Source organism: Aotus nancymaae, unplaced genomic scaffold (assembly GCF_030222135.1).
Source record: "Aotus nancymaae isolate 86718 unplaced genomic scaffold, 86718_ANA_hifiasm-v0.15.2.pri h1tg000051l, whole genome shotgun sequence".
In the NCBI taxonomy this organism is placed as follows: Eukaryota; Metazoa; Chordata; class Mammalia; order Primates; family Aotidae; genus Aotus; species Aotus nancymaae.
Window position 1 is genome coordinate 13,621,662 of NW_026988465.1, and position 19,811 is coordinate 13,641,472.

Genomic DNA, 19,811 nt, shown 5'->3' on the forward strand with positions numbered 1-19,811 from the left:
CTAAGCTGAGATTTCAAGAATGAGGGATCTAGAAATACAAATACCATTTGACCCAGCAATGCCACTACTGGGTATATACCCAAAGGATTATAAATCATTCTATTATAAAGACACATGCACATACATGTTTATTGCGGCACTGTTTACAACAGCAAGACTTGGAACCAACCCAAATGCCCATCAATGATAGACTGGATAAAGAAAATGTGGCACATACACACCATGGAATACTATACAGCCATAAAAAAGGATGAGTTCATGTCCTTTGCAGGGACATGGATGAAGCTGGAAACTATCATTCTCAGCAAACTGACACAGGAACAGAAAACCAAACACCACATGTTCTCACTCATAGGCGGGTGTTGAACAAGGAGAACACATGGACACAGGGAGGGGAACATCACACACTGGGGCCTGGGGGGTGGGGGTGTAGGGAAGGAATAGCAGGGAGCGGGGATTGGGGAGGAATAGCATTAGGAGAAATACCTAATATAGATGACAGAATGATGGATGCAGAAACCACGACCATGGCACGTGTATATCTATGTAACAAACCTGCATGATCTGCACATGTACTCCAGAGCTTAATGAATAATAATAATCATAATAAAAGAATGAGAGAAAGGTAGCCAGACAGTGGGGGGAGAGGAGCTCAGCTCTAAGGAGGAGGAACAGCATGTCTAAAGGCTAGGACACAAAAGAGAGTATGGCGCTTGAAGGAGGAAGTGTGATAGGACCGAGTGGGGTGAATACAGGGCAACCTGTGAGTGATAAGGCTGGGGAGATAAGGCAAGCCCTCAAAACCTACTGAGCTAGGCTAAGGATTCTAGACTTTATCCCAAGGACCATGAGAACCCAGGGAGGGGGTTAAGAAAAACAGATGTAAGCAGATTTCAAATACTAAGAAATGTTCATTTGGGTTTCGAAGAGGAAAACGAGTTGGACCAGAACGACAGGCCATGTAGGAGGTATGTCATATGCCAAACCGCCCCAGCTCAGCAGAGCCACTCGTCTAAGTCAGACTTTGAGACCAGCCTTCCCCAAAACTCAACACCTAGGAAGTTGTTCCCAACTTTCACTGGAAGAGCTGCCTCTGGAGAAGAGCTGCAACAGGAAAGGAAGCAGGGTAGCATCGTGCCTCTCTGGTTCCTACATGGATGAAAACCAAAGCCAAGGAACCCATCCCTTAGCAGGGCAGCATGCTAGCTAGCGGGACTGGATGACGAAGGATGTGAAGACCCCGACCCCAGAGACTTGGATAATGGTTAGACTTTGACCAGGCCTGAAATTCCCGACTGATCTCTCTAGGCCCAAGTGAGGGAGGCTGCCAGACATGTTTCTACCCACTGCTCCCAAGGCACGGCTCCCTGACACAGGTCAGCAATGGAGGGTACAGAACCCCAGCAATGGGCAGAGGGGATGCCACAGCCAGGAAACCAGCACAGCGTGGGTGAACATCAAGGAGTGAGGAGCAGGTGAGAGAAGGGGAAAGGGACCCTTGGAAATACAAAGACTGGTCACGGGAAACAGTTCCCAAGAGAAAAAGTGGGCAGAAGGAAAAAAGAGTTATTCCCAGCAAAGCCACCGGTGGCTCACTTGCCAGCATGGTGCAGAATCTGAGCTGTGGTCATCTCACGTCTTCTTTCCAGGTTGGCCCTGGGTACAAGCAGAAGAAAAGAGAGGTCGATCATATAAAAACTTGAACCACTGTACAACTAAAATTATCATCACTGAAATGAAAGGAAACTGGACTGGGGAAGTAGCTGCAGCAAATAAGACTTTTTAAATAGATTAATATCTAGAGCACATAAAGAGCTCATATCATAGATTAGCAAACATCAAGACTTCCATTTGCTGACTGTAAAAAGAACAATTAGTAAATAAACATAGATGGAAATGTTCTAGCTCTGAGAGGAATCAAAGGAATGCAAACTTTAAAACCAAAGAGCCTATGAAATTAGCCAAAAAATAGTAAGTCCCACAATTATTCAGATTGAAGCAAGAGACATTCTTATATCATTAGTAACAATGTAAATTGGTATAGCCTTTTAGAAAGCAATTCAGAGCAAGCTCCCTCTAACTTAGTAATGAGCCTTCTGATGTGAGTGTGTCCTCAGTAAATATTTGTGTGCAAAGATACTCACTTTGGCTTTATAACAGTAAACAGAAACAACTTAGGACAAAAATGATAGGAAACTTAAATTAAGATAAAACAACCTGACAGAATGTTATGTGATCCTTGCAAATGAGAACTGCATAGTCTAAGTTACAAATAAGAATGTTTGTGCTAAATGGGAACCGCAAAACTGAAAAAAAGGTATTATGTTACATTGTCAAGAACTAAAAAACAACACATAAAAATGAACTCGGTTTATGGACTGGAATGGTGGCATCAAAGGGAACTTTGGCTTTTATTGGCTTTCCTTTATTATTGTAAGGTTTGGGCAATAAATGTTTAAAAGATATAGTATTTTTATCAGTCACGTATAGTGAACACCCTTTTCTGTGGAGCAGATCTATGTGCAGAAAACGTCACTGCCAGATTAGCGGAGGGTGCCTAGTCCTTCCCAAGTCCTTTTCAGATTCAAACGCTGCCTGCTAAGACTGGCTGCTCTGAGAAGCTCCTCCTACCCTGACTATGCCTCAAACCCTCAAACACAGCACTTTCCTTTGTTCATGCTTTTTTTCTTCAGCTCTTAAATACTATGCCTTCCGTGTGTGTGTGTGTGTGTGTGTGCACACGTGTACACACATTTGTTTTTATTATTGAGATACTACCATGAGGAATAGAGAGCGAGTGCACATTTAATCCTTCCAGTGATTCTGTGAGTTAGGTGGTATTATCATCCCCATTTAACAGATGAGGAAATTGCAGATCACAGATTTAAGAAATGTGACCTGGATCACACAACCAGGAGTCAGAGCCAGAAAGAGTCAAGCTTCAGTCTCCCTGACTTCAAAGCCCTCATCTTCACCCTCCCTCTCCGTCTATGAAACAAACAAATTAAAACAACAAAACCCTCCCAAATGTCGCCTTTTCCATTTGCACTAGCTGCCTAAAGAAACTAGAAATAATTGTAACGAATCAAGAGGCATCTCTATGAACTGCTTATGAATTAAACAAAAAGACAAGGCAATGCCGCACATGCTAATTGGGAAGGTGGATACAGAAGAGAAAAGGAATTACCTAGAGACTAAAACCTGCACCCGCAGGTAAAACCAAGTGACATCAAAAGGATTTCTACTTGCAAATTAAAAGCAGAATATGGCCCTTGATACTACTGCTTAGAAAAGCAGAGCTTCTGCACTCCCCTTGCAGAAAAACAATCCCACAATCAGCTGAAAGATTCTTTCCAGTTACGCCGCATTCCACTTTCAGAAATGGATGTTGCTTGGGACATGGCAGCAAGAATCATAAAAAGGAGTGGAGGAAGTATTCAGGCATGAAACTCATCTAGATGGGGTGATAAATGATTGTAGGCTCCCCTTATGACTTACTCTCTAAATAATGACATAATAATAGCTGAAATATAAATTCTAATTAAATACAAAACCTAACAAAGTCAAACAACAGCAAATGACGTTTGACAGAAGCAAAGGTCTTCGGGGAGCCGGGAGCAAGAATTACAGTAAAATCTAGTCATGGAACCGTATGATCTCAGGGATGGAAGGGGCCCGAGAGGTCCTTTCTTTCAACCTCCTCGTGTGTTGGAGACAGGGAAACTGAGACCCAGCAAGGTACAGTGAGTGGCACAAGTCACCCTGTTGCAGGGCAGGCAACAGAAACGGCCTCCAAACTACCCATCCAGCAGCACACCACGCTCCCTCTGTAGGGCCAGGAAAGCTACTCCATTTTAAATCATATTTTCAAAAGAACATTAAACATTCTATAAATATTAAATTCCTTTTTAATAATTTTCTAATGCACAGGGGCACATTTTAAAAAGCAGCCTGGTTTTCAATTCTTTTGGAAAACTGCACACTGCTCGGTGTTTAATCTGGTATTGAGTGAAATATTAACAGGCCATATAATGGTTTCAGTGTTCCTTCAGTAAAGCTAAACAGAACTCAAAAAACACATCCCCCAGGCCTACGGTGGAGTTTCTGGAGCACGCATTAAACTCCACGCTCTGCTCAACAAGCCCATCGCTGTTAAGTAACTCATCAGAAAATAAAGAGGGAATTACCAAAGGGGAATTGCCAAGCAATTAGTTCTCTGAAGCAGATGACATACAACTGTTACAGGGAGGAGCTTCCCGGTTAGTCATATGTCAGAGTCAGAGCCTACTAATCTGTAAATAAAAATGCATCACATATGATTACAGCTGTGATGTAGGCTGAAGCTGCCAGGCTAGGGCATGGATAGTAAATCTTGCATCCTCTTCTCGATTTCCGTGGGTCTGTAAAAGCAAGAGATGTTGCCTTTGAAGACCAAAAAATAAAAAAGTTCTCAGTAGTTTTTCTCTCAATGTAAGAAAGACAATCTGGCCTTCCCTAAGCCAGCTAAGAGAAAAGTGATCTTTCTTCTCTATCATCTTGACATGAATGAGCTCAGATTCATTCACTGCTCCAGGGAAGGAGAGAAAATGAGACTGGGCCAGGCAGGGGCAGAGGGGATGGGAGTTCTAAGCTTCCTGATGGCCACCCTGACTACAGCGTGACCTCCTTTCGGTGCATGTTTTATTCTTAGAGCTTGCATTCAGCACCACACCACCACCTATCACACTGGAGAGATAAACAGTTCATATCTGCCAAATCTTGCAAGCTGAGCAACGACCCAGTGAAGTTCTTTTAAGAGTCAAAAGTTCATCATCTCGCTGAGACTCCTGATGCTGAATAACTTTTGGAATCAACCTAAGCCAATCCCTGGAAACTGATAAGCAAATTGCCACCGTCATCATTTTCTTCAATTAATAATTATTGAAAGTACGTAGGAATCTCAAGGAGGAAGGAGTAAGAGTGAAAGAAAGGGAGAAAACACCACTTGCATGGTGATGAAACCTGCACGGGACACCCCGTATTAGAAAGCTCACACAACTCTGAATGGACAGGCAGGCATCAAAAAAGAAGGCTTATCATTCGAGGACCCTTCCTTGATCCTGACTTCCTAGACTATGTTGTACTTGTGTCGTGGCCTTTTAAATATTACTCCAAGCCATGCCTTGCTCCTGCACTCCACTGTAAGCTTCTTGAGGACAGGGCATAAGTAACAGGGCTGAGAGTGTAGGCTGGGATCCAAGCATGATTCTATCACTTAATAGCTGGGCGACCTTGGGCAAGTTATTCGCCCTGTCTGTGCCATAGTTTCTTTGCCTGTGCACTGGAGAAAATAATGATGCCTACCTCAAAGGACTGTAATGAGGATTAATATGCAGAATAGTAAATGTGAACTATCGATCACCTTCATATTCCCTAGAAGGCCTTGCTGGCACAATGCCTCTCATACATTAGATGCTCATTAAATAATTGCAGGCAGAATGATCTGCCCCTGGAGTTGTTTGCTCCATCCCTCTCGTTCCTGTCTTAACCTTCTTATCTCTGATGAAAGTTAAGTAAGTCCCTGCTTTTATTCTGAGCCCTTTTGGGCTATATGGAGAGCCCATCCTAACTAACTCAGGACCAGAAAAAAAAAAAGAAAAACAAAAGAAAAACACGTAAATAATCCTCAAATTTTCTCTCATCACATTAAAACAGACTGCTCACTAACATCATCGTAACATAACCTCCAGCCTTCCCTTTCACTTTATATCATGAAGTCTTAGACTAACTTTCTCCCCAGAGCCAAGATTCTCCAGTTCTATATCTCTTTATTTTCTATAAAGTATAAATGGGAAGCCAAATTGTTCAAAGTGCTGTGTCTAGTAGCCAGGTATATACAGTATACACGCATGCACACAGATACACACATCTCACATTTAAAAGAGTCCACAGAAAGCCTCCAGGGAATCCTCTAAAGTTACCAAACACACCCATATTAACGTGGTTTATCAAAGTACAGTAAATGAATTGCCACAAATGAACAATTGCTACAGAGTCAAGTAGATGGCACATTGTGATTTATGCTTATCACATGAGATGAATAAATCAACAGTGGGAAAGATCAAAGGAAATGCTGAAATTGTTGTTAACGTGTACAGGGCTTCACTGAAAATCTTAATAAAACTGTTTGGAGGAAAATACAAGGATCATTTGTTTAAATGAAAAGAGATCACTGCATACGTTGAATTTCAAACACGGCATTCATTTTTATACACACACACATTAGATTTAGCTAAAATTAGCTCAAGTTTCTATTTTTTAAAGGTCTTAAAAGGAAGAAAGGTTTCGACAAGATTTCATTGAGCTGCAGTTCAGTTCTGAGTTTCCGAGGTGGCTGAGCTTCTGCAGAAGCGCCCTCACGGTCCACACACACATCAGCCAACTCCTCCAGCCACCCGGACTCCTTCACCCCAGATCATGAAAAGAAGGCATTCGAAGGCTGTGCCACATCAATGTTCAAGCTACTCTCTGCTGCCTCTTACCTTCTCTTTACACATTCTACACCAGCTGACACCATCCCTGAATTTAATCATGCCCCTCCTGTGTGTCAAACTTTTTGCCAGGCCCAAGAACCCAAGGCCCAATTTCAAAGATCACTTTTATGCCAAGGACTCCTCCAAATTTATCTTCAGACTCAACCTGTCAGCAGTTTTATTCCCACACTCTCTACTGTCTCCTCGAATCCAGAAACTCACATGTCCACCACCACCTAAGCTTCAGCCAAAATGGCCTGGTCAGTTACATACCATGCACTGGCTTGTTACGTCCCAGACACACACATGGCCTTCCTCATGCTCCATCCATCTCTTCCCACAGAAATGCAATCTAGCCAGCAGAGCTCAACTCAAGTGATCCCTCCTCCTCAAAGTCTTTCCTGATTACTCCTACTCAGCGTCACTCTTCTGAATTGCTTCACTGTTAGAACGCTGTTAGAACCCCATTCTATTTGTATTCGTTATTTCAGAGAGTTTCTTCTTTCCCCTGCCTGACCATGAAGAAAATAACTGCCTTCCGGTAGCTCTTATTCACTTCCATTCCCACAGTACCATGCGGTAGTTTAAAAAAAATTCACAATGAATAAATGAATGAATCATTTCTTTACATAAATAGTGACTGTGAACAAGTTAGGTCATAACTTGCTATAGCTGTATCATATTTATAAAATAACTAGGACCAGAAAGAACTATAATGTAGGTTTAAGAAAAAACTGAATGAATATAAGAGTACAACATGAACGATACTATTTTCCTGCCTCCGTTGAGCCGTGAGGACTGTAATGAGGGTATTATTGATGCAAGATGTTTAGATAATGCTTATAAGCTTTCTTTAAATGCAATCATAGAAAATGTCAGCTGCTTAAAATTCAAGGTGACTTTGCACTACTTTGTCAGTATTTTAGTATTCATAAGACACTTAGACTTGCCTAATATACTATAAAAACCTAGGTTTCTTCTCAGTAAGCTGCACATATTGACCAAGAGGTATGACTTCTTGCTGCCTGGTTTTCCACAATAAAATTCTTGAGATATTTCTGTTATCAAAAATGACTCCCTTTCAACATCACAGGTTAAAAAAATGCATGTGTACTCACCCTATCTGCAATTAAACTATTTCCCCAAAGATCTAAATGTGAGGATTTTCAGTCTAGCACATAACTGTTAAAACAGGTATCATCCTTAAGAGATAAAGTGGTAGTAAGACACCCTATCTTTTTCTTTTCTTTTCTTTTTTTTTTTTTTTTTTTTTTTGGGATGGAGTCTTGCTCTGTTGCCCAGGCTGGAATGCAATCGTGCAACCTGAGCTCACTGCAATCTCCACCTCCTGGGTTCAAGCAATTCTCCTGCCTCAGCCTCCCAAGTAGCCGGGAACACAGGAGCCCGCCACAACGCCTGGCTAATTTTTATACTTTTACTAGAGACAGGGTTTCACCATGTCGGCCAGGCTGGTCTTGAACTCCTGACCTCAAGTGATTCACCCACCTTGGCCTCCCAAAGTGCTGAGATTACAGGCGTGAGCCCCCATACCCAGCCCACCCTACCTTTTTCATTCAGCTGACACTTGTAGATCTTAAGAGGCTTACCTTTGCACGTAATTTCAGGTTATTCTATTTCCACTTAAAGAACACCTCTCTAATCCACAGCCAATAAAATGCAAGCAACCCAGTTTCATATTTTACAAGGATATCGTGTTTGTGATGACTCTTCCTTCCTCCACCTTGCCCCCACTGGGACTTTTTTGGTTATTCTTCCTGAGGCATAATACTTCAGTAACTCAGGTTTTTGCTTATTTTTACTCAGACCACAAATAAATCCACTTATGCATGTAATTCATCAGTTCATCTTACAACAATCTTAAAAAAAAAAAAAAAAAAAAACACATGCATCCAATCACAGTTAAGAGAGTTGTGATAAATTCAGAATTTAAAACTCAGCAAAAAGAAATAAAAGGCTCATTGGCTTTGCAGAGCTGTAGATGCCTACAGGGTGGGTCCAAAGACCATGGTCCAGGTATATTTACATATACCTAGTCATGTTTGGTTCAGGAGCAACCATCATAAAACATGACCATTACAATCAACCTGTCAAGGGATAAGTTACATGATAGCATACATTACACCAGGTACTATTCTACCCATGGTTTATCTACTATTTTACTCCATCTTCACAGCAGCCCTAAGAAACTTCTAATATTATCTCCATCTTAAACGTGAATAAACTGAGGCATTGAAAGGACATAGGACTACTTAAGGTCACAGTGGCAGCTCCAGATCTTAAGTCCAGATGGGTTGATTACGGAACTCCATGCTCTTATCTAAGATGCCATAGAATTTATATGTAACTTAAAAACTGGCTCTTAAGGTAAAGAGGAAGCTCTTTCTTCAAAGACATCTAGTCAATCATTGTTTAAATGAACACTTCATAAAGCAAATTTCCATCCATCTCTTGAAAAATGAGTTTTGAAAATTCAAATTTTCAAATGGGAGATTCGCTATAAGTAGAATGAGCTTCTCACCAACTAAGTCTATGGAACGTAACTTAGGAACAGCTGCTGGAAGACCACCCAACTCAGGAGTTCCCAAACCTGTGGAGCATCAGCCTCCTGCCTCAGGCCCATCCCCCCAACCCCAAACAAGTAGCTGGGATTACAGGCGCTTGCCACAGCGCCTGGCTGATTTGTGGAGCATCAGTACCTAGACAGAGCAATTATTCCAGCAGGGAACATTTTGATTCAGCAAGTCTAGGGTGGGGTCCCAAATTCTATTTTTTTAAAGCTCTCCAGGTGATTCTCTTGCCCAGTCAAGCTTGGGAACCTTTAAACTACTCTGTCTTCACAGTTTCAAGCAGGTCTCTTTCCAAGGCAAATAGAAATTGATCCCCTATTTTCTATTTCACAATCTCCCTTGGTTGCATACACCCAAAGCCTTGTGTTCCCAAGCCCTTACTGCCCCAAGTTCTAGCAAACCTCTTTTTCTCTCCTGATTACATTTGAGGCAATATCCTCCTGCTCTTTCTTCAGGAGAGAACCATGAGTCATCACCCTTGCATACACCCTGTGTCTGCATAACTCTCCAGGCCAGAAAAATTTACTGTATGTGGGAGAATCAGGAAGTTGTAAAATCCAAACAGACACAAAGAAATTCAAGATTCAACAAATACTGGTTGCCCCTAAACAAATAGGCCTGTGTTTTGCTACGCTTATATTATACTACAACGGTAACCTGAAATGTAAAAACTGTGACTTAAGGTATTTTGTAGCATAGCATTCTTAATTGCATTAAGGAAAAGTGACAATTAAAATGACCAGGTTCAAGCCCCAATGGGCAATTATCAATCATCACAAAGTCAAATGAACTTCTTCATGAACTGCATAGATTAAATCAAATAGATAGATACTCTAATCCAAGTTTTAAAAATGATCTTGGCAATTTCTCAGCTTCCCACACTATGCCCAAATAGTTCGCACAGAAAATGACATTCAACAGCCAACAAAGTAAGGAAGCATGGCTAGGAGGCAATTTTCCAGGTCAGGACTTTATCCTCAGATGGAAAAGAGAGAGCATCGCAAAACTCTCACCTGACATGTGATGCACTTCCCTGTAGTGGCAGTGGAGGAGGAGACTGTTGTACAAGGAGGACAAACAAATCTGCAGCTTGAATGGACCACCCTGGCGACTTGATGCACGACGCTCCTGCAATGGTCCAGGGAGTGCAGGAGAGGAAATCCAAAATGAAAAACAGAATAAACTGATTTAAAAAATAAGTCCACCTTAACTGTCTATGCACTACGAATTTTAAGAACATCAAATCTGGCATTCTGTTGTAGGAGAATTACACAGATCCCAGCCAGCTCAAAAGGCAGGTCTGGTTTTACTCAACAGGGCTCAGAGGGAGGCCAACACACAAAAAGGTCATCCCTTCCATCAAATTAAGAGGATGGTCTCCCCATTTGAGCCAGCCGCTGTCACTGTTTTCTCCCATGATGCTAGCCAATCATCTCATAAACACATGCTGGTAACCACAAGGAGTATCAGGTGAAAATGGGCATGGATTGAACAGTAATTGAGCCAAAGCCTAATTTTAATGTGGCATATATTATCTATCAACATGCAACTTGAAAGATAACCATGAAAGTACACAGCTATTAGCATACCAGTCCAATGGAATAGAAGGATAAAATGCAGAAAAAAAAGTGTAAAGTGTGCATATATTCACTAAACTTTCCACTAACCTTTAAATTAATTACTGAATGTATATCTCATTTTCATTTTGCCACAATTCCTTGTACAGGGTTAAGTAAAAATTATCCATTGTATGATGAATGAGTGAATGTGTGAATGGATGAATTAAAGAAAGAATGAATGAATCTTCCATATACCTTTCCATCAGGGAGCTTGGTGCTTGTAGTAGTTTTTGTGAGGTAAAGACCTATACATAGAAATGGAAGAAGTTGAGGACTTGATTTGCTAAAATATTTTTTAGCCCTATCCCTTAAAATTATATTCTTAAATACTGATAATTCCCAATTATCCACATTAAACAGAAAAAACAAATCAGTAGCAGAGTTACTATAAAATAATCTGCAAACTAGTGAATGCTGGACTGATTTTCAGTCTCTGATTACTGGAGCTGATCTGCACATTTGCTTAGGCTGACTTTAAATTTAGTTTGGGTTTCCTAAGCTCACGCCAGGTAACAGTAGGAAGGAGGAGGCCCAGGTTTATATTGGATGTCAGAAAGAAACTATTCTGGAGCTCTGAATATGATCTCCAACGTGAATAATCCGTAAACAGGTAAGGGAGCCAATTATCCTTGGTACATGGCAACACATCTCAGTAGTCATGATTATTTTGATCCATACACGCTCACTATTTTTAAGAGCATAGCCCAGCTGGAAAGGAAAATAACTTCCACTTCTTTCCAGCACTTTTCAAAGTAATGAACAGTAGCCAAAATATTCTTACTTCTAACTAATCCATTCACCAAGTATTCATTTAAGCATTGATTGCATGTCTGGGACTGATATGCAAAAGAAGTAATTCTTGTAGTCCTTGGTTTCCCCACGTGTGATCTGTGTGTACAGTGAAGGAAGGTAAGCTGTTATAAACTACAATGTCTTTTAAATCTTTAGAAGGCACAATCCCTCCACCAAGAAGCTTGTTGAATTACAAATATAAATAATGGCGAAGTTAAGTAGAAGTTCAGAAAATTCTATTTAATCTTAGTACTTCTTTAAGTGTGGGGGGGACAGGAGGGACGACTGTGATTTCATCTCAAATTAAGTATAAAAATACTTGATTCTCAAACGAGGTGCAGGTACCATCAATATGGGGACAGTGCTTTTAATGAGCTCACGAGTTGGGCGAGTGTTTGCCTATCTGACAATGTGTGTGCACACAATCCTATTTACATATCACCTGGCAGATAAGGTTTTACAGAGTCCAAATTACAGCCTCCTCCTAGTTTGCTGAAGTGCAGAGGAGGGTCAAACATGATGTAAATGCCACAAAAGATCACTTTATTCTCGAATGGATATGCTTTCTTATTTTAAAAGTATTTGTGTTGCTACACTAGTTAGGATAATAAAGAGAGTTTACATAACTTGTATTCCATCAGAGGCAACAAGGCAAGAATACAACCACGGCAGCGTGAATTCACTGCAAAAACATACAAGCAACATACAAGAAAATAACCTACAGGACGTCTATACAATGATATACACCAAAAAATGGAATATTCAGTATTTTTAAAACCCAGCAGAGCAACATAATACAACACTATTACTAGTGGAAGATTAACGAGAAAGATGGCCTAAACAAAACTGATGTAATGGTCAGTAAATACCAGGAGATAATGTGGGAGAGGGGTCCAAAATTAAGGGCACAAGAAAATTAAATTTGCCATACACAGTGACAGAAAAAAATATTTTCTTTGAACGTTAGGATAGCTGCCAGAAGTTAGTAGCTATGATAACTGTCACTAAAAACTTCACCTACCTCATTCAAAACTTGTGATGTTAAAGGGTACCTAAGTCAGGACGGGGGCGGCAGGGAGAGTTCCTCTTAGCCCAAATCAAAACACCACAATCAAGGAAACCTCTGCCCTCTTAAGTCTCAAATTCTCAGTACACTACCATAAATTTTCTGAAAAGTAATTTGCAGGTAAAATACAATTTTTGCTTACATTGTGGCAATTATCATTACATTTTCATTACTCCACAAATGGGATGCATTAAAAGTTACAGAAAAATCAATGAAACATTTCTGCTAGCATGAAATATGTCAAACAAAATATTATGCTTGTTGCTTTTTTTTCTGTAATTGTTCTAAACATGCTTTGGTACATTTGGGATGGTAGTAATGCATCATACAAATATTTATAGTACATTACCCCAAAAGTTCAAATTATGAGCATTATAAAATATGTTCCTATGCTGATAAAGACAAATATCCATAAGTATCATTATGAAAGAAGAATACAATTAAAAAACTGTTTCCACAAATAAAGATTTGTCTAAAACTATTTTTATTACTTCTATAATTTTAAGCATTTATATATTTTTTAAAATCTCAATCCAATTACAGCTCTTTCAGCCAACATTTTAAAAATTCTCTAAAACTGACATTCTATATCGCTTCTTAAAGAAATTTTGAATGTAAATTTATTTTAATAAACAAAATTACATGAAAATAAAATGTGAACATAATTGACGACTAAAAATTTCTTATCTTAGAAAAAGCAGTTCTATATGTAAGGTCCTAAAACAGAAATTATTATTTCTGTTACCATTTCTACAATTTATTGCTTTCGATGCTTTTAATAAAATAAGGAGGGCCTGCTTCTGATAACCTTGGAAGTATGACCGGAACTAAATCTGTTCTTTGAAGCAATTAAGCTGCACAGATCTAAATCTCTCACAGAAACTAATCATTCAAACTATTGAATTACTCTGAAAATATAAAGCAAGGAAAGTCAAATAATCTATCTCTCCCTTAAAAATGATATCCTGTCTTACTGCACTATGTCACTTTACCAATGCAAGTATTTAAGCTGTTCAGATCCTAATCTATGTGTTATTTTCAGATAACTACAGTTTAAAGAATATTCACTCCCACATTTACCTACTTACATGAGTTTCAGAATTTTAGTAAAATATGTTTATTGCTTAACTTTTAACAGGAAACAAAATGAGTGTTACAGTGTTAGTCATCAGAAACTGTCACTCAAGGTATGCACAAAAAAGTAAAATCCACTTGACATTCCAGAATGAAAAACAATAAAGGCACAACATTATTCAAAAGAAATGGGAGTTCTTGGACTCTATAATGGCAACAAAAACAGGAGTCACAGTAATGTTTACTCGTATTTCAATAATCTCTTAGCACTGGCCTTTCCCAGGACTCCTAGACAACTGACTTAGGTATGTTGAAACTTACAGGCATTTGACACGTAATCTTGAGGCTAAAGAGTTTTTGTTTAACCTTCCTCTAAGTGTAAAAGACCATTCAGAAGCTCTGAAGTCTAGTTGTAACATTTTTAACAAAGTATCACTTCTGTTTACCAAACCCTCTTAAAACGAAATCCTGAAAGAAAGAAAAACACTGCCTTTCACTGTTCCCATCAAGTACATTTTTTACACTTATTCTAACGTGAATTTGTGCACTGAAAAATATACGTTCACATTTTACTGCAAGTAAAGCATTTTTCTATATGTTGCAAAATAGAACCCAGGACCTCCAAAGCATTGTGTTAAACTTCTGTGCCTTATTGACATCCTTGTTTCCCATCTATTTACCTCCCAGAAATAATAGCTCATTTTAACCACAGCAATGTTTCATCTGACCAGGCCACAATGAATTTACCAACCACATAAACTCAGGAAATGCCAGAAACTCATAAACCCCCTGTGAATAGAGTTGAGTAGCTCTCTCAATCCTAGGCCTGGAGGAAAAAATTTACCAGTTTAGCTATGTTGGCCATAAAATTGTAAACTGACTGGCAGTCACAACTAAATCAAGACATATTCTCAATTATCTTTTCTTTCAAATACCAGGTTATTAAAATGCTCCTCTCTCCCCGCCTCCTCCGGCCTGCTTACTTGGATTACCTGAGCAGCACAGAGCTTCGGCAACTAAAGAAACTTTTCCTTTTTCCTTTTTGCCATAGTATTATTTCTCTTTGCTTAGCAGCCTTCATATAGTGGTGCCCTTATGCAAAGACTAGAATACTGCTTTCTAACTGTTCTCTAAATTACATTCTAAAATAAAGTACATGTTTATTGTGCAAAAGCACCATGCATTACCTGTCCTCTAGCTATAGGCCTCTATCATTTCTGGGTTAGCTAAGGAAAAAAAAATCCTTTTAACTTACTATCAAAGATCATTCAAATCACAGCCAATAGATCCAAATTAAGAATGAATACATTCAGAATGTCTGCCTACTGTCAGTACCAGTTTTTGTTATGATGGCTGTCAAGTTTAAAAATGTGACAATGGGAATATATTTTCCAAATAAGTATTCCTCTGAGTAAATCCTTTAGAAATCCAGCCATTGCTATGGGCAATGTACGTTCCAAAGGATGAACGCTCTTCACACTTGAAAGGGTTAAGTGCCTGCATGGCCAAAGGCACCAGACTGCAAAAGAAATGTTGCTTTAGTAAGCTCTGAAAGGTTTCTAACAAGTACCAAATACTTGTTGATCTGTTCACAATAAACACCAGCAGGATTGTCAGGCTCCTTTCACTGTCTGGGGAGATGCATTTACATACTGCACCTAGGAAGAACAGCTTGTTGGTCTCCTTTATAAAAGTTGAGTAGCTAGAAGCCTCCTTCAGTGTCTCCCATCCAAATGACTGAAAGAAGATGCAATTGAAATTGTGGAGTCTTTCGTCTAGCTTGGGCAGCATAAATGCTGTGCATAAAACACTTGGAGTAGTTCAGGCACAAGACAAACCCACCTGAATGGACGAGGAACACTGTCTGTTGCCATGGCAGCCTGATCTAATTACATGAGTGATCAGGGCTGGAGTAAGTGCACCGAAAACCTACACCACTGACAGCCAGCCAGGAGGTTCAAGGGAGCCCTTCAACCTCTGCTTTATGTAGAAGATGGCATTCAAGTCCATTTATTTGCGGAGCTGCTAAAATATTGACTGATGCATGCACAGTGAGAGGGCAATCAGAGGAGATTAAATGCCACAGCACTAGCCGTTATGGTGCAATCCCTTTCCAAGAGTTCCTGTGCAGGATTTTCTCTTCTCTCTGGTGGTTTCCTCAGGCATAAGCTTCATTCCAAAAAAAAAAAAAAAAAAAAAAAAAAAGCCCAAGTATCAAACTACCTTTACCCACCAAATAAACCGAAGGGTGGGCTTAACGGGGGCTTCTAGGAACTGCAACCTCCTAAAAAACCCAAACAGAAATGTCTTAGCTAACACTGTTGAAAAAGTAGCTATGCCTAAAAATAACCACCAAGTAACTACCCACTGCTGTGTGCAATATATAACGATGATGTTTAAATATTAAAAACAGCCTGCATTATAAAACACAAATGTCATTGAGATGTGCACTACTAGATTGCCAAAGGAGAACTTATTTGCATACACACATTCCTGTGCATGCACGAATGTGCAGGCAGAAAGCCACTGTAAGGCATTAGTTTTTATTCTGTGGGTGTAATAGGGTCTTCTAATTTTGCTAATTGTATCCTGTGGATCTCACAGGGAAGCTCAGAATCTCTTCGGGGACAGAACCAGTTTGGAGGAGTCCCTACTGCACAGCATACGGTAAACAAAATAAAAATAGCTTGCCTTTCTTGTTAGCCACATCGCGCATTATATAACCAGCTTCTTCCGACTGGTTTTTTTTTTTTTTTTTTTTTTTTTTTTTTGCCCTTACTACTCTTCAGCAATTTCCCAATCTTCTCAAGTATTTACATTACCTTTTTATCTGTAGGATTATATACCAAGAAAGCAAAACAAAACAGACCAGCCACCGGCTCGAACCGAACCCCCGCCGTCCTTAGAAACTGATTTTTTTGTTTTGTTTTGTTTTCTGGCAGAGTCTCGATCACCACCCTACTTCCACCCCCCGCTAAGGTTCTTGCTCAATCTCCCTAGAAAACCTGAATTGTTTCATCGCTTCCAGTCAGCCCCCTACGTGGTCTGAAATAAAATGAAAGCACAAGCCACGGAGTTTAAGAAGGCAGCCTGAAGGCGGGGGGCTCAGGAGGGGTCGGGGCGCTGCAGAGTCAGCCAAGTGGCCGAGGAGGGGCCCCCTCCGCATCGCGACGGCCCTCGCCCCCTCCTGCCCGGCACGCACGCACACACATATACACACACACTCACTCACACGCTGCGCTCCGACACTGCCTCACCTCTCGCTCCGCCCGTCCGGCCCCCTTCCCTGCCCCCTGCGGGACCGGCCTGCGCGCAGCGCTGGAACCACGTAGGAGGCGGCGGCGGCGGCCCCGGCCCCGGGAGTGGCAGAGTCTCTGGCCCGGCCCAGAGTGAACGAGCAGCGGGGATCCAGGGCGCATCCCAATCCCCGCAGCGCCTCCTCCGCCGCCGCCGCCGCCGCCGCCTCCTCCTCCTCCTCCTTCCCCTCCTCCTGGCTTCATTCACTCTCCCAGCAGCCGTTCACTCCCGGCTCTGGGCAGCGCCTGCCGCGGCTCCTCGTCTCCTGCCGCGGGCGCTGGCGGGGGCGCCGGCCCGGACTGGGGCGCTCGCGGGCTCCCAGCTCCGGGCGGCGGCGGCCGCTGCACATGATCAGGAAGCGGCCGCACCAACAGGGCGGCGGTGGCGGCGGCAGCCAGGGCTGCCACCGCCACTCCAGCCGCGCTCCAGGCACCCGCACACCCACTACCCCCGCGCGGTTCCCGAGGCCACCCCTCCGCGCCCCCCGCCTGGCACCCGGCCGCGCGCAAAGTCCCTGCCCCTTGGCTGGAGCAGTCCCTTCCCAGCCCACAGCCGTACACCCGGCGAGGCCGGCCACCGAGGGAAGACCCTCGCCCTGGGGCGCCGAGGCCGAGCGACCACCCGCGGGGAAGTGCAGCCCTCCCCGAGACCCCCCGCCTCTCACTGCCCTCTCCGGGGAGGAGGAATGGGAAGAGGGCAGCCGGGAAAGGGACCAGCCCCCCCACCCCGGCCGCCGCCGCCTCCCCCTGCGCCACCCGGAGGGAGGAGGACATGGCTCTCCGCACTCGCGACCGGACCAGCAGCCGCCGGAGCGGGGCGCCGCCGCCGCTCTCCCTGCCCGCGCCCCCCGCCCGGGCGCGCCCCCTAACCCGGCGGGCGCCCACCCGGCCCCTGACAGCACCCCCCGGCCGGCTGCCCCTGCGCCCAGAGTGGGGGTGTCGGCCCGGGAGCCTGAAGCCGGGGACGGTTGTATGTACACACACACACACACACGCACACGCACACGCACACACACAGAACACGACGCGTCGATTCCCTTCGCTCCTCTTCCAGCTGTTTTCCGTGCAGCCGATTGGGGTTTTGGGTTTGTTTGCTGGTTGTTGCTTTTGCCCCTCTCGGGAGATAAGGAGAGGAGGGATTTTAGTCTAAATAAGGGGAGAAGGGGATGGGGGAGGGGGGAAAGAATCAGAGGAGGAAAAAAAATAGCCACTTACTGTAAAGTGTAAATGGATCTGGGGTTGCGTGGGGAAGGGGGGCAGAGGGAGAGAAACAATGTCTGGCGGCTGCTCTTGCTCTGGCTGCTGCTCCCCGGGGCTTGTTTTGGATCCCCCTGCAGTGAAACAGGTCCTGTACGGCTCCGCCACTGTAGTAGAAATGATGTCTGCGGTATACTCTGCTCTCTCCTCCTCCTCCTCCTCCTCCTCCTCCCCCTCCTCCCGCTTCCCTCCCCTCCCTCCTCCCTCCGCCCTCCCTCCCTCGCGCTCTCTCGCGCTCGCTCGCTCGCTCGCTCCAGTATGTAAATGTGTAATAGAAGCCAAATATGGAGCAGTTGGCTGCCGCCGCCGCAGCTCAAGGATCCGACTTCATGGGGGTGGGGGGCACCCTCTGGCGGGCGGCCCGGCGAGCAGCACCGAGCCCTGAGCGCACCGCGCGGCGGCCGGCCCGCGCCCTTAACCCTTCGCGGCGCGCGGCCCGGGGAGGCGGGCACCTTTCCCCAAGAGTGGCTCGGGACGGGGCGCGGGGGAGGGGAGGCGCGGGGTGGAGGGCAAGGTTCCTTCCAGGTTTGGGAAGGGGGCGGGGAGCTGCGCGATGAGGTAATTGGAGCGGTGACCGGTCGGTCCTCGAGCGCCTCCCTGGGTCCCTGCACCTAGTTGGAGGGGACCAAGCAACCGCGGGGCGCTGCTCAGACAACCTGGGGGACTCCCCCAAGGGGTGTCAAGCTTCAGCTGGCAGCCAATGAAACACCCCAGGGGGGAGGGGACGTCGGCCGGTTCTAATCCCAACGTGCCCTGGGTCCCCGGCGCCCCAAGCCGCGTCTAAAAGGGCTCCCTCCGATCATCAGCTGCACGTTATTTAACCCGCAAACCGGCGTCGCTGCGGCGTTCCGGAACCCAGGCCCGGGGGCCGCAGGGATTGCCTCTGCGTGCAACTCCGCAAAGTTTCCCGGGGCCCCCCGACTGCACAGGCGCCCTCACCTTCGCTGCCTGAGAACGCCCGGCCGTGCCCTCTCTCTCTCCGCAGGTCCGGAAATCGGCTTCGATCTGGAGCTACTTACTCCGCTCTAGCCTGGAAAGGAGACCCGTGCACTCCTCTCGCAGCTAATTTCGGATCATTAATTTAATCGGAAATGAGGTAACCAGTGTAGGAGACAGAGAAAGCCACCGGAGCATCAAATGGCAGCTCTCGGGAATCGATGAAGAACTTGAGTCCGGACTCGGTGTTTCAGTGCGGCCGCGACTCCCACCACTCCGCCCGCCCCTCCGCCTGTCCCGCCGCCAGGTGTGACCTCCACGCGAAAGAATCCTCTTCAGCTGGGCTAACATTGCCAACAGGTGTGGCACCTGGAGGACTGGGAGGCGCCTCCAGACTACGGGCGCTCAGGGCGGTGTTTTTGTTGCAGATGATTCTGGAAGGCCAGTAGGTGTCGGGCAACATTTGACCTCCTTCAAGTGCTTAGAACTAGGTGTCTGGAAACATGACCCCTTCGCGTAAGTTTCTTTCTGAAAGCCACCGCTCTTGACTGTAAGCTGTATTTGAGAGACCTTTTGGCTGAGTTTACTTATGATCTAACGGTTAGTCACCAACTGAGGCAGGGCAGAGAATGATCAAAACATGTGTCAGGTTTTACACAACTCTGGCCTGC

At 44.0% G+C, this 19,811-nt stretch overlaps 1 protein-coding gene across 5 annotated transcripts in view; it reads right to left on the minus strand.

The window, feature by feature from the left end:
- LOC105733862 (uncharacterized) overlaps positions 1–18,302 on the minus strand; it is a 435,752-nt gene extending 417,450 nt beyond the window's left edge. Inside the window, exons 1-3 of one of the 5 annotated variants that reach the window (XR_010337546.1) lie at positions 12,720–15,800; positions 10,915–10,964; positions 10,114–10,228 (exon numbers count right to left, since the gene is read on the minus strand). The gene's annotated coding sequence lies outside the window, so the exon portion shown is untranslated. Of the gene's footprint in view, positions 1–10,113; positions 10,229–10,914; positions 11,155–12,719; positions 15,801–16,473; positions 16,662–18,162 lie in introns of those variants that run through there. The other 4 variants (XR_010337547.1, XR_010337545.1, XM_021665320.2 and 1 more) reach the window with 4 other exon arrangements.
- Positions 18,303–19,811: the final 1,509 nt, after the last annotated feature.